This window comes from Dermacentor andersoni, chromosome 10 (assembly GCF_023375885.2).
Source record: "Dermacentor andersoni chromosome 10, qqDerAnde1_hic_scaffold, whole genome shotgun sequence".
In the NCBI taxonomy this organism is placed as follows: domain Eukaryota; kingdom Metazoa; phylum Arthropoda; class Arachnida; order Ixodida; family Ixodidae; genus Dermacentor; species Dermacentor andersoni.
The window spans coordinates 20,789,875-20,814,658 of record NC_092823.1 but is presented as its reverse complement, the minus strand read 5'-3'; the positions used below and the strand labels follow the sequence as shown (position 1 = coordinate 20,814,658).

General features: G+C 45.8%; 1 long non-coding RNA gene across 2 annotated transcripts in view; it reads left to right on the top strand.

The window, feature by feature from the left end:
- LOC129381875 (uncharacterized) overlaps positions 1–16,884 on the top strand; it is a 64,000-nt gene extending 47,116 nt beyond the window's left edge. For both annotated transcript variants that reach the window (XR_011890561.1, XR_011890560.1), the window contains 2 exons: positions 10,229–10,318; positions 16,828–16,884. This is a non-coding gene — a long non-coding RNA (uncharacterized lncRNA). The remainder of the gene's footprint in view (positions 1–10,228; positions 10,319–16,827) is intronic.
- The last annotated feature ends 7,900 nt before the right edge of the window (positions 16,885–24,784 follow it).

Sequence of the window (24,784 nt, the reverse complement as noted above, 5' to 3'; positions counted from 1 at the left end):
CAAATAAAACACACGTCACACAGCTTGTCTTCTGGGCTCCACTTGTAATGACGTTTTCTCAAACGTGTCGAGTCAGGTCTCCAAATTTTCCGATGAAGGTCGAAGGAAAGTACGTCAATGCCAGGTTACGGAAGCACAATCCTCGATGGCGCTAGAGCTATCATCGTGACTGCTGACTTGGTCTTGAACTCTCAGCTCTGTACTCCTCCAGCAATTATCAGCCCTTATCGATCTATACCGCTATACCGTTATAACACCCCTAAAACCCCTCATCACTCCTCACTTTCCTTATCAACACATTGCGTATCTGTCTGCATTGCGCGACAACAAAGACAAGTAAGCGCAGCCCATCTATACCTTTCGTATGTATTCGCCTACTGTAAGCGTAGCTGTTTACCCAACTGGCAAGGCGCTGGGCCTCTGAGCGTAGGGTCCGAGGCAAGGTCGTTTTTTATTCAATTTTCTTCCTTGAGAATTTATTCTATTTTTTTTCTTCATAGAGCACATCGATGTGGTGCGTAATGGAGGGATCGACAAACCGAGGGACAGATTTCCAGCGTGAGTGGCCTAACAATGCACACGCAATAAATATTGGCCTTCATTTCACTTTCAAATCATTTCAGTCTAGTCAACCTTAATACACATTAGTCTAACTTTTAATAACTTTATTTTGCATTATTTCACATTAGGCGACATTATATTTTCCCCACAATTACTGCACTTTCAAGTTGTTATGGCTTTTGCTACGTTATTTATTACTGCAGTCGTCATACAAAACGCTAATGACATCACATTGATTAGTTATACCACTCCTTGTGGACAACACCGGATTTTCTGCGTCGCGAGGACATATAATGCTTTCAGAACAAAGCTGTGAGCCGCGATCCAACCCCTTGAGAGGGTGAATCTATGCAAAGAAAAAAAGAAAGCAAGTGACACTTAAAGCACAACAATTTCGGCGAGTAGAGTCAGCGATCGCCTCATATGGCTCATCGAAAGCTCCAGGGTATCTAGTGATGTTCCTGTGCTTTTCAGAATTTACAGCATTATTGGCGTTGTGCAAGTGATCCGAATGCGCAATTTTCGGGAACACGATCGACAGAACAGGATCGCCAAGAACATTCAAGAATGCTCCTATACATAAAGGTCCGGAGCTATTACATTAACAATTGTTACCAGTTGCTAAATGGTCCCCCCAAAAGGACAATCAAATATATTGACAATATCATCTAGTTATAACTAGCCACTGTTCATGCCTTCAAACCTATCTACAGCGGAAAAGACGCGAATATAAGCGACAAGAAGAATTCTGAAAAGGCTGAAAACGTGCCAAAAGTTTTGGAAACAGGGAACCGGATATAAGGATTTCATATTGTGCAGCTTTACAATGCGTCACTGCTGCGTTTCGCCGCGGTGCCTGCTGTGGTCCTTTGTACAACGTGGTAGGGTGCAGTCACACAACCACTTAACGATCGGTCTACAATATTTAGCGATTTAGTTTACAGATTTATGGTAAAGAAAGACATGTTGCTGGCAGTGTTTAAAGTGCTCTACTGTGAGCATGGCCGTGTGCGATATATACAAGGACCCTGTAAAAATAAAAAAAATAGTGCCAACGACTGTGCTAGTCTTCATTTTTGTATTGCGTTTCGAATCCTGTCAGGAGACCGTATGCAGAGCGGTTGGTCGATTCTAGGGAGGACGTGATAGCCAGAGATAGCTCCCGGAAATTCCTTAGAGGCAGTGAATTTTGTTTATAAGAAACGGACGCACAACGCTGTCACCGCTACCAAAGCACTGATTCATGAGTCCGGTGCTGCCTTTGTAAGAAACAGATGTTGTAGACATTCACAACGTTGTCCGCGAGATGCCAATTCAGTTCTCCTTACGGGCGGTGGTATTACTGCGGTATCAGGAGCCGCTCAGCTATCTTCAAAAGGTCTTGATATGACTCAGAGCCAAAGGCTTAACGTTAGTGTCCCTCAACTACATCCTGGCAAGGCCGCGGTATGCGCAGTCACTAGGCGATTTTCCTCAAGTCTTTATAAGTGACTCCCGGAAATACAAAAAATAAGGATTAAAATGTAAGAAACGTCCGTAGGTTGCTATGAAATCTGTCAAAATGCTGGTTCGTTTGGTGATGCAGGCTTTGTAAGAGATAGCGGTCGCCGACTTTCGAAGTTTTGTGCGCCAGTTGTCTCTTCCATTTCCGGGTCGGGATGTGTGCAAAATACTCCAATGCAAAATATGTATATGCTACTTGAGTAACTCATGCAGGGATAGCTGATGATCTGCCACTGCCACACTTCAAGGAGTGTCAACAAAGCATCAGGCAGTGATATTATTATTGCTGTATCCGTGGCCGCGAAGCGTTGCTTGTAGCATGTAATTTCACGCAGTTGCTTAAGCGAACTGCGGCGCTAATGTGTAAGCGAGCTAGCACCAGGCCGGTTCGGACACGATGGAGCCGGCAGTTGGTCAATGAATTTGCGTAAGCTTCGTCCTTTTGGCTTTGCGTTGCCACGCGGATTTGCTAATTCATTAAGTACGAATATTTCCCGCGTTTTATGTACCTAAAGAAAAAATAATAAAATTGCCCGGGGGAGATTCGAACACACGACCTCTAGCAGCGAAGCCCCATGTTGCAGCCTTTACGCGGTGGACGCATAGAACAAGCGGAAGAGCTGCCAATAGAAGCTATTATGCGTGTTCGCAGTGGCCTATTGCCTTCTGCAGCAAAAAAAAAATCAAGGTTTTTGAAACTCTGGCGAGTGCATGAAGATAAAGCTTAATAAACGAAGTCATCAAAGAGCTTCTAACCAGAAGCACGAATATAAGAATGACCAACGTATTAATAAGCATCGTTCCATGGTGGCTCAACGATATTAGTGCCAGAACGCCCTCTAATAATTCCCCGCAGGGGCGTCTGCGTCAGCAGGCGTTTGCTGTGTTGCGACACCACGTACCCGAGCACATGGGGGTTGGACCCTCCCGCGTGTAGCCGTGCGTGGCTTAGCCGTGTCTGGGGAAAGGGGGATCCTGGGGGTTGAGCTGATGCTGGGTGTTTGGACCTTTAAGGCCCCCCAGCGGAGGCAACACACCCCTTTGGCCTCTACTTCACATAGACGGCACCTCCAGACTGACCCACCTGGAGGAAACCGGCAGTCGCCTTTTCATTTCTCTCTCTACTCTCATCTTCGTCTTTCTCTTCAACTTCTGATCTTTCCTGTCTTCTCATCTTTTCCATTCACTTCGACTTTTCCTGGCGGCAAGGGTTAACCTGGTGTGGCTGGTGTTAACCATATTGGTTTTATAGTAACGGCATACTGCTGGCGCTATGCAGACTTGTTTACATATTCTGCCACGTCCCCTTGTTGGGCTCCGTGGTGGGTGGCAGACGCCGTTGCCGAACAACTCACTTTTTTCCATGGGATCCTCCAACCCGTTTTTAATCGATCGTGCCCCGAAAAGGATACGCACCCCGACGCAACCTCGCCGTTCTTACCCAGAAACAAAGAAACATTTCCGAAGTTCCACGTCCTTCACTGTGAACAAACATCCACAAAGGCTAGAGCAATTTCCCCATTCCTTGTGGCCAAGTGCCTAAAAGAGACCATTGGAGCTGGTTATAAAGTAACAAAGATGGCAAGTGGGGATTTGCTCCTCGAACTAAAAGACAAAGAACAGTACAACAGACTCGCACATCTCGTAGCTTTTGGTAACATCCCTGTTTCTGTCAGCGCACATCGAACTATGAACACAGTCAAAGGCGTAGTATCAGGTGAAGACTTAATGGCATCGAATGAAGAACTCCTGGATGGATGGAAGGACCAAGGTGTTATCTATGTGCAGCGCATCAAAATCAGACGGAATGACAATGAAATCCCAACAAAGCACTTAATATTCACTTTCAGCTCAACTACTTTACCCGAGACTCTTGAAACCGGCTATGTCAAACTACATGTTCGACCCTACATTCCTAACCCGCGACGTTGCTTCAAATGTCAGAGATTTGGTCACGCATCCCAGAGCTGCCGAGGACAGCTTATGCGCGCAAAGTGTGGTGCAACCGGTCACTCTGCTGACGACTGCAATAATGATGAGGTACACTGCGCGAACTGCGACTGCAGTCACCCTGCGTATTCCAGAGGTTGTCCAGCCTGGAATAGAGAAAAAGAAAGGATCACAGTAAAATTTAAGGAGAACATAACATTCCGTGAAGCACGACAAAGGGTCTCTTCCTTATTTTCACTGAAAACATCTTTCGCTGAAGTGGTGCAACGGGGGCGGCACCACAACGGCCTCTGGCGGCAGCCCGGACCACGCCTAGCGTGCCGAGACTAACGCCACCCGCCCCTACGGTGGGAGCAGCGAACGCTGCCCTGCCCTCTCTCGAAGTGTCCACACCAGTGGCCTCTTCAAGCTCCGGCAGCAGCCAGGGCACCGCAGAGGCCACAGGGGTCCTGTCGACCTCCGGCCCCGTGGGGACGAAGACTCCGTCACTTGAGACGAAGTCTACGCGACGCACACATCGCTCTCTGGAGCGGGTGTCCCGTGCCTCGCAAGAGGCTATGGACACCAGTCCAAGCCAAACGGCGCAGGTAGCGTCGAAGGAGCGGCGCGGTCCTCTCGACCGCTCCAGAAAAGACAAAACACCAATTACAGGGCCTAACAAAGGCTCTGTAAAGTAACGTCATTCTCCTCTCTCTCGAGACACGCAGCACAATTTTTTTTTCAACATGCATAACATCATACAGTGGAATGTTAGAGGACTATTAACAAACCTCGATGATGTCCAAGAAATTCTCAATAAGTTTAATCCTAAAGTGCTGTGTGTACAAGAAACCCACCTAACTTCCAAGCACACTAACTTCCTCCGACAGTACATGACTTTCCGGAAAGACCGCGAGGATGCTGTCGCATCAACCGGCGGTGTAGCTATCATTGCTGATACAAGTATAGCATGTCAGCATTTCAAGCTCCAAACGGCCCTTGAGGCAGTGGCCATTCGAGCCGTACTTTTAAATAAACTCATTAGTACATATCCCCACGTTATCAGCTTCACAGACGCGACTTAGAATCATTAATAGATGAGCTCCCGGAGCCCTATATGATTCTCGGTGATTTTAATGCACACATTGGTTTGTGGGGCGATTCATGCTGTGATGCGCGAGGTCGCGTCATTGAACAGGTGCTTTTGTCCTCCGGAACATGTCTCTTGAATACGAAGGAGCCCACATATTTTAACCTAGCGAACAAGTCATATTTTGCCATAGATCTTAGCATTTTATCGCCGACACTTTTACCTTATTTTAAATGGAGTGTGCTTAATAACCCGTATGGCAGTGACCACTTCCCAATAATCTTAAGTACGACAGAACAAGATCAACTTCTCCCGCAGGTCCCCCAGTGGAAGGTTGACTCAGCAGATTGGGAACGGTACCGAGCTCTTACTAACATGATGTGGACTGAGATGTCCGGTATAAGCATAGATGATGCTGCCAGATATTTTACAGCTTTTATACTTGATGCCGCCTCTAAGTGTATTACTCAAGCGAGCCGGCACTGGTTCTAAGCGGCGTGTTCCCTGGTGGAACGATGCATGTAGGCAAGCGCGGAGGAACCAGAACAAAGCGTGGACGCTGCTTCGTGATTCGCCAACAGCAGAAAACCTGGAAAACTTTAAGCTTGTGAAATCACAGGCGAGGAGAACGTGCCGACAAGCTAGACGGGAGAGTTGGGCACAGTTTATATCAAGCATTAACTCTTACACAGATGATAGAAAAGTCTGGAATAGAGTTAAGAAAGTTAACGGGCAACAAACGTATTCCTTACCTTTAGTAAACAGCAACGGAGAAAGCCTGGAAGATCAAGCCATTTTTCTTAATGCACATTTTGAATACATATCGAGCTCCTCGCACTACTCCGAAACCTTCCTAATGTACAAAACGCGAATAGAACAGCAAAAGTTACAAAGAAAAGGTGCTAAAATAGTGGCGTACAACGAACCATTTTGTATAGCAGAACTGCAGGCAGCACTGAACTGTTCTAATACATCTGCCCAGGTTCAGACCGCGTAATATACGAGATGTTGAAACAACTACCCTCCGAAACACAAAAAAACCCTCCTTTACCTCTACAACGTTATATGATTTTCCGGCGAGATACCCTCTGTTTGGAAGGAGGCTATTATAATTCCAATTCTAAAGCACGGAAAGGATCCTTCCTCTGTATCAAGTTACAGACCGATAGAATTAACAAGTTGCCTCTGCAAAGTTTTCGAAAAAATGATTAACTGTCGCCTACTACACTTCCTCGAATCAAACAAATTGCTCGACCCATACCAGTGCGGGTTTCGGGAGGGTCGATCCACCAATGACCATCTCATACGTATCGAGGCACGTATCCGTGAAGCTTTTGTTCATAAGCAGTTTTTCGTATCAATATTTCTAGATATGGAGAATGCATATGATACTACGTGGCGGTTTGGGATATTGAGAGACCTCTCGCAGTTAGGTATACAAGGTAATATGTTCAATGTTATCGAAAGTTATCTGTCAAATCGCACATTCCGTGTTCGAGTGGGCAACGTTCTGTCACGAAAATTTGTACAGGAAACTGGAGTGCCGCAGGGCGGGGTGCTCAGCGGCACGCTCTTTAGAGTAAAAATGAATTCTCTTCGTCTACACATACCACATAACATCTTCTATTCAACATATGTTGACGATGTGCAGATAGGATTTCAATCAAGTTCTCTCGCAATCTGTGAGGGACAGGTCTAGCTTGCTCTTAATAATGTTTCCAAATGGGCGGATGAGAACGGTTTCAGACTGAACCCACAAAAAAGCACATGTGTCATTTTCTCTAGAAAAAGAGGCCTGCACCGTGATCCTGAAATTGTGTTGCATTATGAGCATCTGCCTGTAAATAGGGAACATAAATTTTTAGGCATAATCTTAGACGCGAAATTAACCTTTCTACAGCACATAAAGTATCTTAAAAACAAATGTATGAAAACAATGAATATCTTAAAGGTGCTGTCACGCACAACCTGGGGCAGTGATAGAAAATGTCTCATGAACTTATATAAAAGCCTCATACGCACACGACTAGACTATGGAGCCATAGTTTACCAGTCGGCTACTCCAACTGCTCTGAAGATGTGAGACCCTGTCCACAACTTAGGAATTCGCCTATCAACAGGGGCCTTTAGAACAAGCCCAGTGGAAAGCCTTTACGTTGAATCGGATGAGTGGTCACTTCATCTGCAGAGAACATATTCGTCGTTCATGTATTTTCTGAGAGTGAACGCAAACAGTGAGCACCCCGCGTATTCCACTATAAATGATTTGTTCAGTTCTCAACTTTTCCGCAACCGGCCCACAGTGGCAAGGCCTTTCTCACTGCGTGTTAGAGACATAGCTGAAGAAACAAGGGTTCCACTGCTTGAATACCACCTTATGCCCCCTGTTATACGGCCCCCGCCCTGGCTGTGGCAACGTATACACTGTGATACATCTTTCGTAGCTGTTACAAAGCGCGCGCCTGTCGCGCATATCCGAATGCACTTCCTCGAATCACAGCACAAATACTCCTCTCCTGAATTTTTTACAGACGCATCGAAGTGTCATTCTGGCGTGTCTCACGCAGCGGTCGGCCCATCCTTTTCGGATTCCGGTGTTATGCATCCTAGCACAAGTATTTTCACTGCAGAGGCCTACGCGATATTGGCCGCCGTTCAACACATTAAAGAAAATAATATCCCAAAGGCAGTTATATACACAGATTCTTTGAGCGTCGTAAACGCTTTGAAAATTGTCAAAAAATATAAAAACCCTATCATTGTGTCTCTTCACTCAGAATTACTAACCACCTCTGCGTCCAAGCAGCATATCGTGGTATGCTGGGTGCCGGGGCACCGAGAGATAAAGGGAAACGTGTTGGCTGACCAGCTAGCCACATCCGACCACGCGAACGCTTCCAAGAATTCCACAACTGTCCCTGTAATAGACCAAGCCCTCAATAAGAAAAAAGCTAAGGGCTTTCTGGCAGCGCTTGTGGGACAAACAGAAAATAAACTACATGTTATCAAGCCGTATCTTGGTGACTGGCCGCCGGTATCAAAGAATCGCCATACAGAAGTGACACTTTGCAGACTCAGGATAGGACACACATACAGCACACACACATACCTCTTATCCGGTGGCGATCCACCCATGTGTGATAAATGCGGTGAGCCACGTACCGTGCTTCACATCCTGCTGCAATGCACTGAATTAGACGCAAATAGGAAAAAGCATTTTCCATTACCACACCGGCAACAAATTCCACTTCATCCTCTTATGATCATAGGTATAGAACCGCTCTTTAAATATCAATCCTTGTTCGAATTTTTAAAAGATGTACACAATTTTCATGTTATATCACCAGGAAGTCCGTAGCACGGCCTCTTAACTGAGGTCTCTGCTGCGGTAATTGCATTAAGAGAAAGCACCTGCCTCCCAGCCTTTGGGCTCAAAGGCCTCCCGGAGGCATAGGTGCTATTTCCATGTTCTTGCTTTTTAGCTGCATGTTCATTTATCATGCGTACTATATCCATAGACAACTACATGTATAACTATCATAATTTTATTCTATATATCATTTTACGCTTCTATGATACGGATTGATTTTAGGCCACTTTACAGCCATGTTACATCCAACCATCGCAACTCACAAATAAGCGCTTAACCCAACATAGGTCTTGGCGCTCTTTGGCCATACCTGGCCCTTGCGCCACTAAAGAACACACATTCATTCATTCATTCCCCTCTAATAATTGCTGTTGCAAACTGTGTGCGCGGTACGTGTTCGTATTCCTCGCTGCCCCACCATTCACTTTCGTATACCGCTTATGAATCTTGTCAAGGTCAGTGTATGTGCAGGTGCTAGGTGATTTTCAGCCGGACTTGATAGCCCAAGGTGGCTCCCAGAAGTTCTGAAGAATGTAGTGGACGCTAGCAAGACACGTGGGCACACCGGTGTCACTGCAGCCAAAAATGTCACCGGTGTCAAACACAGATGTCACTGCTGTCGTAGTAAGAAATGTGCGTTACGTAAACGTAATTACCCAGGCTCGAAATGTCTGGAGGAAGACAAAGGCGGGGTAGCGCTGTCCTTCTACAGATTAGCAAACCGTCGTACTTGGGCAGTCGTTCACAGTAACTAGGTGGGAGTTGGTTGCAATCTTCTACTGGCCACACGAAACGTACTTCAGGCATGACAAGAAAATCGAACCTACTAGGATATGCAGCATCAATCTGGGACCGATATACTAACACCCACATGCCTAACCTCATTATCATTCAAACTCGCCATGCTTGACTTTCCTTACTAGTTTTTACACTGCTGTCATTCCTACGATGGAACTGAAATATCTAACCTGCCGAGCCATTGACTGATCCACAAAAAACTTATGTCTGCATCTTTTTCAATAATTTGATCACTTTAGGGCAAGGTCACATTAATAGTTTTTTCCACCAGCGTACGTATTGCTTTTCGTTTGTCACAAGAAGTCTGCCTGATGCACCAAATGAACTTTCATTCTTTCGCCTCAAAGCGAGCAAGAACCGCAATCAGCACTCCGTCACGTCTATACCCGATGCCAATATGTTTTCGATTTCATGTTGCATATATTGTGTATTTTGTTAGTCTCTTGATTATGAAAGCATTGTTGTTTCCTGCATTTCTGTAATTTTGTTTCCCCACTCCTCTCTTTAATGCTTCGGGTTGAGCATAAAGAAGTCATGTGAAAAACATGAACTTATTGTCTTAATTTTGTTACAGGTACGCGTTTCACACTCCTGTGTCTCACAATTTATAGCGCTAGCGCACTTGTTTCCCGTTTGGCAACTTATCGCAGCTACCTGTACAAAATATAAAGCTTGGTACTTCTTAACGCATATATATATATATATATATATATATATATATATATATATATATATATATATATATATTTGTGTGTGTGTGTGTGTGTGTGTGTGTGTGTGTGTGTGTGTGTGTGTGTGTGTGTGTGTGTGTGTGTGTGTTTATCGGAAGCCTGTGTACGTTGACTACTGGCTATCAGCGATAAAAAAATTCTCGAACTGAAAATAACACTTCAGCTTGGGTCTACGGGCCCTGGCTATTCTAGAACATTGCGCCCACGACCTTGATTAACGCCGATGCTTTTCTCTTTTTATTGCAGTTAAACCGTGGCCTCCTAAAAAAAGTTGTGCTTGGGACCAAAATACGACTCGTCGTTTTGATCGTTTTCGCGGCGTTTAGAATTTACGTTGTGAGTAATCTTTCCTGCGAAACGGTAGAAGACATAACAAAGACATTTGAAAAATTTAGATATTCTGCCTAAAACTTTTATCCGCAGTGGTTCTGTGTTAAATACGTTCATATAATTGCCTCCAAGACATTTTGGAAGTAAATATTTCCCTAGAAAACTGACTTATTAGCAGATGATGCGACTTTCATTTGCACGTGGAAGTATTGTTGTGCACGCCAACAATATGGCGCCACGTGTGTAATACCACAAGGCTTTCATTTTGGCAGACTTCCGCATATGCATGTGTGACGTCGCGTTCGTCACTCGTTCAAGATAAGAAAGTTCTTGTCGACTTTTTATAATGTATAATGAATGTTATTAGGCCAGCAAAATACACGCCGATGTGATGCTCGTTAGAAATAAGCATGCAGGTCCTGTGAAAACTGATGAATGTAGCACTATTTGGCTTAGAGGAAGGGAATTTCCCTTTGTTAATATCAACATGCATTGTATAACATTTCTCAAATACTGCAACCAGGAAGACCTCTTCTGGAAACATTAAGCATTCTGCCCTCGTAGCTCCGAACGGGGAATGTTCTAATGAAGAGCGCAGTATTTCTACCAAGGTGCGTCATGGTCCACGTCACTTTCATGCTAAGCAAGTGCACTAGCCCCATAAGGGGAGACGGTGGTGCCAGCAAAGTGGCAGGTTTAGGGGCAACCGTGCGTCGTGCTACTAGCAGAAGACGTAGACGAGGTCAGCGAATGCCATGCAAAAAACTAACTCTTCACGCAGTTCCTTACGAAATACCCGCGTTGCCTAGCTCCATCATAATGGAACGTGGTCGTTCCGGAAATATTAGATGAAGACATAAGGAGACGAAGTGGGCAGAGGATCGGCAGGATAAAGACAAGCTGGCTGGCCCTGTTGCCTACTCAAGCCGTAGTGTGCGTTACCAATTGGCATCGCCAAATGTTTATTTTTTTTTTGTTATACGGTGGACTTCGTAATCAAACGTAACCAGCGCCTTGCCGCGCGTATCTTGATTGCAACGCCTTAAGATGAAGCTGAACAACATATTCTGGAAGCAATGAGCACCAACACCTTTGTTTCATCTACACCTACTAGGATGAAGCACACTTCGACGGGAATTGCGAAAGGAACGGTAAAGCCAAATATCAAGCTGCAAATTTATGAGAATTTCGTTTTGTTCCTAGTTGGAAGCTGCCCTCAGTCTGCTAACGGTGCTTCGCCAGATAGTGGTGTCCATCTGCCAACTAAGTTTTTTTTTAGATGCAGAAGGAACGGAACAGAATAGGCTAGAAAATTTGTATTCCCTTGGTTTGTTAATATGACCCAAGAGGGGTCAAGCCATCCGACGATTGAACAAGAGAAGCAAGACGTATCTGATAGAGCATTCTGAATCCTATCATTGCAATAAAATATGCGTGCCTTGATAACTACTAGCACGCTGACCACAAAAACGACTATCGTGTGACATTTCTAGTAACAAAAAGGCAAGCAAAAGTGGTGACTATATGTCCAACCTCGCGACCAAGCTGACACAGCGCAAGGAAATATTTTTCAACCATGTTGGTGCGAGCAATGTCTTAAATTGTGGCGCACCTGTCTCAATCAATTACACATGTGGATCTGCACTTAGCTAATCCGCTAATTTCATCTGATATGTAGCTTGGTCCAGTTGTCTGACTCGGCCATTCCAGAGATTGGCGTAGTTCCTCTTATCATACGTAACTTGATTCCGGACTTTCAAAAGTATACACAAAAGGGAGGGCCCAGAACTGCTTCCGACATATAGGGACATCCCAAGGCAACCACAAAGCTCGAGGTACAATTTGTGTTCAGTGACCTATAACATGTATGGAGCCCTATAACATTTAAAGAAAGTTGAAAATCTCGCTGGTAGGCGAGCTTCGAGATTGATAGATGCAAACGTAATTCGTCTATCCATGGGTACATGTGCGTCCCCGACTACCATTACACCAGACTCCAGTCAGGCAGTCACTCAGTCTCCAGCGCTGTACGGACTAGAGAAAAAGAAGCGTGTAGCATAATTATTCATTAACGCCAAAACAATAGAAGACAAGCAGCCATGAAGTGACATCATCATCAAGCACAAAGACAGAAGGGCTCGTGAACTTGCTGTAGCCTTCCATATACTGGTTGTTTCACGTAACTTGAGCCAAGATATTAAAAAATGAAAGGAGCGTCGGAAGCAAAATGAAACAAACGGATACTGTTCGCACTGGCATATAGTAACTCAGGTAGTCTTTGTTGGTTGTATCCCCGTAACTCAGTAATTGTTTAGTTTATTTCCCAACTTTCCGATGATTGCCTCACGACCCCAAGTATATATGCGGATTTGTAGTGCGCCATCAGAAACGATCGATCGAGCTGCTTCCTGTGTGATACGTCTCACATAGTCCCTTTTTCTGGTTTGCAAAGAAAGCCCGCTAATTATGAAAAAAGAAACATGACGGAGCACTTTCGCAGTGGTATCTTGCTGCTCTCAAGCGTGTGTATACCGAAAGTGCGCTTGGCGTGGAGCCTGACGTCCGGGAGACCAGGAAATCACGGATGAGGAGCCACTGGTCGTGCGGAGAAGGTCAGTTAATGGGTGCAGAAGCTTAGCGCAGTGCGGAATACGCATCGGGAAAAATTCATTAGGCCCAGGAACTCACGCAGCTTACGTAGGGTGGTGGGTGCTTGGAAGTCTTGCACAGCCTGGACGTAGGAGGGCAATCGACAAATTCCCAGCACCGAGATGTAGTGACCCAAGAACTCGAGCTAGGATGACCCAAATACGCATTTTTGGGGCTTCACCACCAGGCCAAATTGTTGGATCTGCTGAAAAGAGTTCCCGGAGGTGACGCTCATGATCTTGTGGATTGGTGCCGGCAACGAGGATGTTGTCGACGTAGACAAATACAGCCTGGAGTCCACGTGTTACCCCGACAATGAATCTTCGGAAAGTTTGAACTGCGTTGTCTAGCCGAAATGGCACGCGCACATGCTCAAACGGGCCGAAGAATGTATTTATAGCCGTCTACGATACGTCGGCAGGCTCATCAGGGATTTGGTGATAGGCCTTGGCAAAGTCCACTTTACTGAAGATTTTGCAGCCTTTCTGGTGGCCGGTGACATCTTGAAAGCGTGGAAGGGGACAGCTATCGTCAACCGTGTGAGCGTTAAGCGCCCTGTAGTCGCCACACGGACGCCTGTCACTTGGTTCTTTCTTGGGCACCAAATGGAGTGGGGAGGACAAACTGCTGGACGAAGGGCTAATACTATCAGCTAGAGATCGTGTTCGAATTCCCGTTTAGCAATGGCGAGGCGCCCGTGGAAGAGGCGGCGTGGATGAGCTGCGACGGGAGCACTACGCATAAGAGTCTGGTTGGTTACGCTGTGCTTGGGTGGCTTATTTAAACTGAAGTGCCGCGTAACTTCAGGAAAGTCTTCGAGGATGTAAGCGTACGGGCATCGTGAAATCAGTGTGCGGATGCCAGTGGAAGCCAGAACTCCGGGAATGGAGACTCGCGTCTTGCTGTCTATCCGGTGATGGCGGCGCATGCTGAAGTCGAGGTTGAAATGGGTCAGGAAGTCAGAGCCGAGGACAGAATGATCGACGTTCGCTACCATGAAGACCTACCGGTACATGCGCCGCAGGCGAAGGTCACGGGTGAGGCACCGTAGGCCACACGTGGCGATGAAGGTAGAGTTTCCTGTGTGGATCGTAGGGCAAGGTCACCTGGAAGTGTGGTCACGCTTGGAGGATGGCAGTACGCTGACCTCGGCTACCGTCTCTACAAGGAAGCGCAGGCCGGAAATGCGATCCGTGATGATCAAAATGTAGCCGGGTTGTAAGGCGAGGTCACATACCATCTTCAGGGATCTCGCGGTGCATTTCCCGACCACTGGAATCGGGATTTCCACTGATGGGCGCGGTGCTCAGAAGTAGGCGAATAGGCGAGCTTTGACGACGGCGCGAGGGGACTGCTCGGTGAAGAAGGATGGTGGCTGGGGTGTGAGGAGCAGTCGCGCTGGCCATGAGACGGCGTCCGAAGGGCGTCAATGGAGGTGGCGAGCGGGTCAAACCGGGACTCTAGGCCGGCCATCATAGACGGCTCTGGTGTTGAAGAGGGAGCGGCGACAGGTAAAGTCGAGTCACGGACTCGATCAGCGAGCTGGGTGAGGCGGTCCAGGTTCTAGTCACCGGCAGGTGCCAAGACCAGGAGGGTAGACTGCGGAAAGCGCAGCAGAAAGACCTCCTTCAACAGCGCGGCGTTCATGTCCACATTGCTCACGCCCAGGAGCCGTCGCATGCTGTAGAGCATCTGGGAAGGGTGGCGATCTTTCAGCTCATCGGAGGTGTGTAGGTGCTCGAGGCTCCCGCTATGAGACGCCATGGTGAGGTCCAAAATATTTTACTTCGTGTGATGGGGCGCGGCATGCCCAAAGGGACAGCGATGACATCCACCACCTCGTGAGCAACCTTAGGAGACAGGTTGGCAATAAATACACATACAGAGGAATCTCTGAGGTGACGTGGTGTAGATCAAATGAGGCTTCGATCTGGGCAAAACAAACCTGTGTGTTCTCGCACGAGAACATGGGCAGGTGAAGCTGTAGAGCTGCTACGTCCTTTGGGCGCGACGTAGCGTGAGGCTGAAGATTGCCTGTGGGCGGTAGGCTGCTAGGATCGGTCATCTCGTATTCCGGAGTCACCAACGTCGCAAACCGAGAGGTTGCCGAAGAGTGGCAGGACTAAGGGACCAGCATAACAGGCTCTTAGAACGGACTAGCGCATGCCATGTTTGCGCCGCGAGAACGCGCAGCCCAACTTGGTTTCGGTCATCTTTTTCCATGCCGACCGTGGGAGCCCACAAGTAGCGTCCGTGCGTAGCGGCGTCGGTTGTCGCTACAAGGGTGTACCGCTGAATAGGTTAGACTGTATTTCGCATTGCACTTATCGGTATTTGAAGACCTAGCTATAGTTACTAATAGCATAGCCCACCCCTGGGTCTGAGAAGCTGCCCTATAGAGCACTAACTTGTCAACACTAAAATAGTGAAACCAAGAGACTGTGGTGAAAAGGGTGAATGGCCTGCCAAATATACGGGTAATGAAAATGGACAGGCTAGCAATAAGGCAAGTCTTCCAATGACATTGATCTGGACTGGTAAACGTAGACATCAATGTTATCATAACAATTTTTTTATTGGACTCAGTAGTCTAACGCGCCCGTGCACCTAAAGGTCGAATTTGATTAGGTTCCAATGATACTCGTAAACTTTAACTGGCACTCTGTCTGGACAACGGCCAATAGGGCCCAAACAACGAACGAAATTGTACGAAACTGCGAGCCGGAAGCAGACGGATGGGACGGCACAGCACCGAGCAGGTCGAAATTTTGTCCGAATGCCGTTTTGACCGAGAGCAGCCTCCTGTCGTACTGCGACCCCGCCAACACCTCATGCTGGACGAAATTGGCCCGCATGAGTGCCACGTTGCCGTCTTTGAAGAATCATGCCTCAACCTTTCACATGATACGTGCACGTACAGTGGTTGCACATTTAACGGCACCGGTCCGTACTATAGAAGTCTGGATGGAGGGCACCATCCCTAACCTCACCTGGCGCAAAGCCGTTCAAGTTCACGTAGTTCTGCATCAAGGCGACACATGTCAACGGTACCTGCGCGACTCCTGCTAGGGTGTCCTACACTGAATTGAAAACGGCCACCTTCCGGTCGCGCTGCTTGAGAGGCTCAGCGCCCGGCTCTTAATTAATTCCTGCCCGCATGATGGGGAAAACTACCACCACGCTCGTCCGCTTTCCTGTCTTGTACATCACACCTACGGTCACCTATTATGCTGGACACTATATGAGCTACGTTATATCGCTAGAAACATAACCCCCACACCCTCGGCCGAAGCAGCTTTCCTTTTACTACACTTTAATTATTTAGCAATTTGCGGCACTGTGAATGCATTATTATAGAAGGCAAACATACATAACGACATAGAGAATGAATAACAAGGAAAGCAATGCGGGCATAGAAGAGCATGCCTTCACAAAGTAAATAACAAACATAGAAACCGCCTCATAACGCAATGATGCTTTGAAATAAATGAAGGTCAGCTATAATCTGACAACCTTAAATGCTTCTCGGGACTTTCTTTTATTGTTATTAGTGTCGGAAAAATTGTCTTGAAATAATGAATACAACAGTGTTCCACATTCAAAGCCTCCATCTTCCGGCGAACTTCTGCCGTGCACAGAGGGTACTAAAGAGTTGATAAGAAGCAAGAAGTTACATTTAGCACATTTCCAAAGCACCTCGCCGTAGTCGAAGTGCCCTTCCAAGGCTCGAAATTTACTAGGCATCTATTCTGAAACAACCTTCTTCACAATTTTTTGGCACCTTTTCTAAGTGTGGCCTCCATGAGTGTCGGAAACGCGAGCGAAATAATATCTCAGCATGTTTAATGACATTTCTCTCGTTTCAGCTATCAACACTAGATCTCGATGACCCGTTTGGAATAGGCATGGCTAAGTTAACTGAGGTAAGCGAGTTTGTTCTTGGTAAGTGCACGATACTTAGGTAAGCATGGTCACTGCGCCCTTTGTAGGGTGGTTATTAGGTGTTAAGAGCATAAAAAATTCACGGGTCAGTTGATGTCGGTGCTTCTCAAAGCGGTACTAGGCACTCGCTTTGAGCATAGGTACGCCGGCGAACATAATGGAAAAACAAGAAACGATACCAAAAAAAAGGCAAACGCTGCATGTATGGTAGGCTGCTCGACTTACATTTCATTTTATTTGAGTAAACTCTTGTTCTCTCCCAAACCGAACTGTGCATGCACAACTACAGCTACACATTTCTACATGGTAATAACACATGCCAATGCCTATCTACAAAATTAAAGCTGATTACTAGTCAGGAACCGGAACGGCGTACTCGCCCAGCTTTTTCATGCAGATCATCCAGAAGCAGCATTTCTTTATTTTTCCCTTCACCAATTTTTATAGCACTTCTTAGCACAGGCCCTAAGCCACACTGCCGATATTGCAACGACAAATTGCCGCCTCAGAACTGGTTTTCTAAGCTCCCGCATCCTATCACTGACACAACCTCCCGTCTGTCCAATGTTCAGTTTTCTATAGAATAATGATATATTATATATAACGCACCGGGCACATTTCGTATACTTTTTAACATGTGCCTTTTGAGATGTCATTCTTGGGCCCCTCTACATCGGCACTCGATTACAAACACTGCTCAACTTACGCAGTACATGGCCACATGTGATTATAATGTAGAAGTGTATGTCTCACTGCTGGTACAGATGCTTCATTGGGTCTGTCGGGGAAAAAGTTTGTCTGCAATAAAGACACTTGTAGGTTCAACGCCCTCTCTTCAACTTAGCCTTTGCCTTGCACTGAGCATTCTCTCTTTTTTTTTTCTATCTGTTCACTGACACGCCCATGCGCTGAAATACACATGACAACCCGTCCAGCAGGCTACCCTCATGAGCACTAATGTCTGTGGGATTCTTGCGTAGCGGTCGCAACTAGCAAATATAATATGACTGATGTCTTGCGCGATATTTTCGCTCGACATACGAACGTTATTATAGGAATTTCTTACAAAGAAAAAGCTCACTGCGTAATCCCAGAGGAGTTCTCACGCAAACATTCTGAGAAAACAAATGTCGCGCATTCAAACACATCACTTACAAAAAATTTCATAGATCGTCTATAGACAGTCTATAGATATTTGTCTAAGAAGTCGATAGACTGTCTATAGACATTTTAGACTAGTCTATAGACTCGGACTTATTATAGACTATTCTATAAAAAGTGTATGGCCTTAAGTCTACAGACACTCTATAGCCTGTTTATAGACTAATGGAATTTCATGTTTGTAGACAAATGTCCGCAGAATGTCTATAGACAAAAGTGTATAGGGTTATACAGTTCTACTTTTGTAGATTGAAATCTATAGAATGTCTATAAGCAAATGTCTATAAACTATCTATAGACATTCCATAGACTTCATTTTTCAAAAATAGAACTGTATACAGTAGTTGCAATATTGTAGACTGAAATCTATAGAATGTCTATAAGCAGGTGTCCATAGACTATCTATAGACATTTGTCTATAGGCATCCAATAGATTTAGTCTACAAAAAGAGAGCTGTATAAAGTTTTACTTTTGCAGACTGAAGTCTACAAAATGTCCTTGAGCAAATGTCTATAGATCATCTATAGACATTTGTCTATAGACATTCTACAGACTTCAGTCTACAAAGGTACATCTGCATATTCCTACACACTTTTCTCTATAGACATTCTGAAGACATTTGTCTACAAACATGGATTTTTATAATTCTATAGGCAGTTTATAGAGTGTCGAAAGACGCACACATTTTTAGACTAGTCTACAAAAAGTGTGAGGTCATAAGTCCATAGAATATCTGTGTACAATACCTGCAGATCAGTCTACAGCTAATCCATAGACTTTAGCCTTATACTATTTACTGATTATTGTCAATACAGGGTGTCCGAGATAACATAAATTCATTGAAGCTGTTCAACGAGGAATAATGTAAAAAGAAAGACGGTGCAGTAAGATCCGAATTTAAGGCTCATGGTGTTCAGCCGTCAGAGATCTTGCCTATAGGTCTACTTATAATACTATATCTTGGACCGTATTCTTTTTAAATCTTGGGCTAACATAGCCGTGATCGACACCCTATATACTAGCTATATAAACCACAGATTTTACCAAATACGTTTCAATTATATATAAGCACTCGCTGCTTCGCTTGTTAATGAGCAGCAGTCTATTGCAAATGTCTCTATTTATGTACTGCATCCAGCATGCATATGGCAACATACCGAGGGAACAGTACATAGAAAACCAGCCGTGCGGATGGAAGCAGTCGAAAAATCTCAAATGCATGTAGCCGTGAATCTTTATGCAAGACGGCATGAGTATTCGTGCACGAGCACATTTAAGAAATATTTCAGTTGCATGCAATACATCTGGTTGAACGAAATCTGCTAGCTATCTGCTATCTACAACTTAGTTTATATTTCTGTTTACACATGGCAACAAAAAACTTTTGAATTTAGAGTATGTACGTTCCCGTGTTGCTTCTCATCTTCTCCTATACGTTAATGTCAATAGCTTAATAATGCTCCTGAACCAGCTGCACTGTTATATGTGGCATAAACAGAAAAAAATTGAAGTGCTGAATCATGCAATGCAAAAAAGAAACCAACTGCACCAGCATTGAACTAAGTCCTTTAATTGCGCGATATAATAATTTTATTAAAATGCAGGTCTTACGCTATGATCGAGACTATCTTCAGATTTACAGACTACTTCCCCTTGGCAAGCAAGGCCGCCAGGCCGGCCTCGATCTACGCGTCATATGTTCCAAGGTTGTTGCAAGTGTATGCTGCAAATAAGTAGATGCAACAATGTGAGACAAAAAAAACGATTGCGTATTCGTTGTATGTTCATTAAGCAGCTTCATATATTTACTCAAGCCATTTAAGTCAATATTCAAGGCCGTTTAAGTACGAGTAATGGCTTCTTGTGAATACAAATCAGTACTATCATGCAATGTTTCATTTTATGGTATGATGAACAATTACAGAATCCCAACTGCTGCTGGTACTACAGCAACAGTATGCTGCTTTCAAGACAAGTTTCATAAGTATCCGAAGTGATCTCTATATCAATTGCTGAAACAAGGTTAGCGAGTTGGACTGTCTGTGCATTTTTTGGCTTGTAAATAAGAGGGATATGCTCAGAAGAGTGGCCGGAGCATTCACAGTATCATGCCAAAGATGTTAATTTATTTTCATTATTACACATTTTAATGTCTTTCTCACACTCCCAAATGGGTCATTGGCCATAACTTCGACACAAGGCAGATGAACTGATTCTACTGATATTTTCACTTAGTCAAGTATACCACATGAACACCTGACATATCAGGCGAGCACTCATGTCATGGCACGACAGATATGCAGCTCCCAGGAAACAAAAACTATACTTCGAATGCATGCTATCACCGTAAATAATTTAGGGTGCTCTCAAAGTTGAAATATTTTTTCTACGGTTTAGAGGTTCAGGAATTTAAGGTAACGCAAAAAGAAACTAATTGAATACGAAATGCCATGTCAGTGTGCTTGATTTTAATTTCTTTTTTCAATAAATGGGACCAATTTGCCTCAATTTTTTGTGAAGTGAAACGTTTTAAAAATATATTTAACACAGAGATTCTCTGGAAACTTTGTATGGTATGTAACAAGACAGCATATCTATGTTGTCATCATAAAATCCCCCGATCTTTTTCCAAGCCTTCCCTGGCTTTTTTCATGAAAATTCCCTGGCAAAATATGACAACCGCAGCTTAAGCGCCATAACAAAAATATTGTGGTTTAATGCTTGCCAACTGCTGTCAATTCAGAATATTTAGATAAAACGAATAATGCATCAGCCACTTGACATGCAGTATTAGATTCAACTGAATTGAATCTCTTGTTTAATAAGGCTGACAAAGGCTTGGGCAAGTTCGTAATTGATGGCCACTAGAACATAAGACGGCAGACACGGATACAGAGACACACACGTAAAACAAATGCAACAATATGAGGGAAAAGTATTCAATGAATTATTTTTACGGTTCAATAGTATTTTATACCTAATTTGCTCTCATGACTTATGTCTCTATTAACTTGGTTTACCTCTGACTGAAGACTACATGGCAATATGGATCAGTACCATTATGATGTTTCGTTGTGTTACAGTATGATGAGCAGTTAGACAACCGTAATGGTCGCTGGTGCCAGCAACAGTACGTTTCGTTTCAAGACAGGGTCATGTGAAACAGAGTGTATTTATAAATATTAAAAAATGCGAGAATCACAAACGATTCCTAAAAAAAACTATGGGATTTTGCTTGCCAAAACCACTTTCTGATTATGAGACACGCCGTAGTGGAGGACTGCGGAGATTTTGACCACGTGTGGTTCTTTAGCGTGCACCTAAATCTATGTACAACGGTGTATTTGCATTTCGTCCCCATCGAAATGAGCCGCCATCGCCGGGATTCGATCCCGCGACCTCTTGCTCAGCAGCCTAACTGAGCAACCACGGCGGGTCACAAACGATTCCTATAATAATGATTGTAGAACAAATATACCCGGCTAGACTGTGCACATTTTTCGGGTAGTAATGCAATATGCCCGTGCCGAACGAACATGGTCAGCATTGTGACTGCAGGTTTAAACAATCGCGTTAAGAATCGCAATTTATTTCCGCTTGTAACAGTCTGTTATGGGTCTTTTCTTATTCTTCGAGATAAATACAATTGCCACACTTTCAGTAGAATGCACATAAATGGGGGCGTATTGATAAGGTTACTTATCAGCTAACACACGTTACGATCTCTTAGGTGTGTTGATAAGGGTGGAACAAGTGCAATGTCCACTAAATTATTTGAATAAACTGTGCGTTATCTACTACGAAAAGACCACCAAGTTGATAATCTGGCTCTTTCTTTCATTTGTACAGCCCATTTAGTATACAGTCTGTCCAAGACGACGGCACCATATGCAACAGTAACGAAAACCGGAACACTTATTAGGCACGACAGAGGCTTCGACCAAACAGGACTGGCACAATGCCAATCTGCGCCAGTTGCTGCCTAGTGATTAACAACACGTAAACTGCGTAACGCCGAAACACTGAAAGGCGCTTAACGCTTTTCAAATAGCCCGAACGATAACTTCTGCTGCTGAACTGCTTATAAAAGAGATCAAGAAAAAGAAATCTTCCAACTGTCGTCAGACGCAATGCATTCAATTTGAAACGTGTAAAGGTGCTTCGCGAAACGACTAATTACCGTATATTTTGTTCTGGAGGCAAGGGTGGGGAAGCATCTGCCTGGATTTGCCTGTATTTTGTTTGTTCGGCTCTGCACAAGGAGGGGGGGGGGAATGACTTAATACTGTACTTGTAACACTTGACTATATTGACACGTGTACTTGTTTGCCTTTATCGGGCGACACGTCTCACCGCCTAACAAATGTTATCGCACAGCGCAGACGCGCCTGTATGTATCAGAAGTTTCTGGAATGTTATCGATGCTTCTATCCGCTGTCTGTTGACGCCGAACCATGTGTTATCTGCTAGAACTTTGTGGAAGACACGCGGGTCCCAGCGATTAGTTTGGAGCACTCGTCGACTGCTGTATAAAAGCCGACACACTTGACCCGCTTACGAGATTTTAGACGATCGACGAGTGTATTCGCCGCTATCGTTCTTTGAGTGTAGCCTGCTTTTGTGGGCACAAGTTCGCCCAATACTTTTGTTAATCACAGTTTTGCTGCCTTCACCGTCACTACCACGTGACATATGGTGGAGGTGCTTTACGTTCACGTACCGGACGCCCCCGACAGGCCGTAATCCAAGCACGGACCTTAAAGACAACACCAACGTCGTCTCGGAACATCGAGCAAGCCGCCGGCTACAGCAGCTGCTCCCGGAACACGGTGTTCTACCAGATACGACCAAGAAGACAGTCCAAGAAGGTCGTCCAGAGACGACAAAGAAGACATCCTCAATGGCAGCCGCAGCGGCAACAATAATTCTGCAGCAGCCAAGGGAACCACCGATGTTCCACGGTTCCACATTTGAGGACCCGGAGAGCTGGCTGGAGGTGTATAAGAGGGTCGCTACGTTTAACAGCTGGGACAGCGACTACAAGCAGCGACATGTATATCTCGCATTGGAGGACGCTGCCAGAACGTGGTTCGAGAATCGACAAACGACCTTGATGACGTGGGACCTGTTCCGAAGCGGCTTCCTGCAAACATTTACAAGTGTCGTGCGAAACGAGCGAGCCCAAGCTCTATTGCAGACCAGAGCGCAGCTGCCAAATAAGACGATCGCGATCTTCATGGAGGTAATGAGTGGTCTGTTCCGCCACGCCAACCCGGAAATGTCCGAGGAGAAGAAAGTTCTACGATGCATGGAGTAAAGGAGGAACTTTTCGTCGGAATGGTGAGAAGCCCACCGAAGGCTGTCGATGAGTTTCTTCGTGAGGCGACGAGCATGGAAAAGACACTGGAAATGCGGAACCGGCAATTCGACCGCCGCACCAAGTCAGCAAACTACGCCGGAGTTAAATCACTAGCCACCGACGACCTGCGCGAGACTATCAGGGCAGTCGTATGAGAGGAGCTTCAGAAGATCTTCCCTTCATCGCGACCTCAAGTGGCCTCAATCGCCGAAATTGTCAAAGAAGAAGTCCAGCGATCGCTTGCAGTTCCCGATGTCCAACCACAATCATAGCAGCCCCAACCAGAAGCCATGACCTACGGCGTCGTCACCCGACGTCAAGGTCTTCCTCCACGACCGCGCCAGGGCTCTGTCACGCCGCAATTCCGTCGACTACCGCCGCAGCCGCCAGCACGCCCACCGTCGCCCAGCGCAGCTACCCAAGGAAGACAGACGTTTCGCGCCCTCCTGACCGCCGCCCGCTCTGCTACCACTGCGGAGAAGCGGGTCATCCTACCGACGATGCCCATACCAGGAGATCGGACTGCGAGGGTTCGCCGTCAACGCTCCGCGCCCGCAGCAAGGTGGACGCCCTTGCGATATCGCCGACTGCCGCACCGCTACTCAGTGCAGCTCTCAATGACCGTCCCGTTCGCCATCACCAGGCCACTACTTGTCGCCGCAGCGCCGACCATACACTGGCCCAGTCCGGGGCCGGTCAGTGAGCCCATATCCGGAAAACTAAAAGGAGCAGCCGATGGAGGTGCGCTTGCTGTTAGTCAAACTGACGGATATCCTCCGTCTAAGAGGAAGACACCGAAGAAACTATCTCGACGACATAAAGACACGCCACCGTCCCGACGAAGACTGGAAGCAAAGAATACGCCGACGAAAGATGACCTGACGAAGCCACGTACCAGCCACAAGCCAACGCGACGAAGCCGTGATGCGACGCCAAGACCTAGTTGTAACGCAAGACAAAAAACCAACGACCTTGACGTGCTTCTCGACGCCAATGCAGTCACCGCCTTAGTATTACTCCGTCATGAGTGGACCCGTCGCTACCCAGTTGAAGAAAGTTCAGACTGCTTGAGAAGGTCCTCAAATTCGGACCGCTAGAGGACACCTCATTACGCCGAATGGAATATGCATGGCACGAATTACTGTTCATGACCGGACACACCCTGCCACTTTCGTAATCCTCCAACAGTGTTCACGAGACGTCATTCTCGGCATGGACTTCCTGAACCGACACGGCGCAATCATCGACCTCAAGTCGAAGTTGATAACGCCGTCGGAAGATCTAGCGATACCGCCGGAGAGCTCTAGTAGTCATCACGCCTTAAGCGTGCTTAAAAGTCGAGTCAGCATCCTGCCCCGCT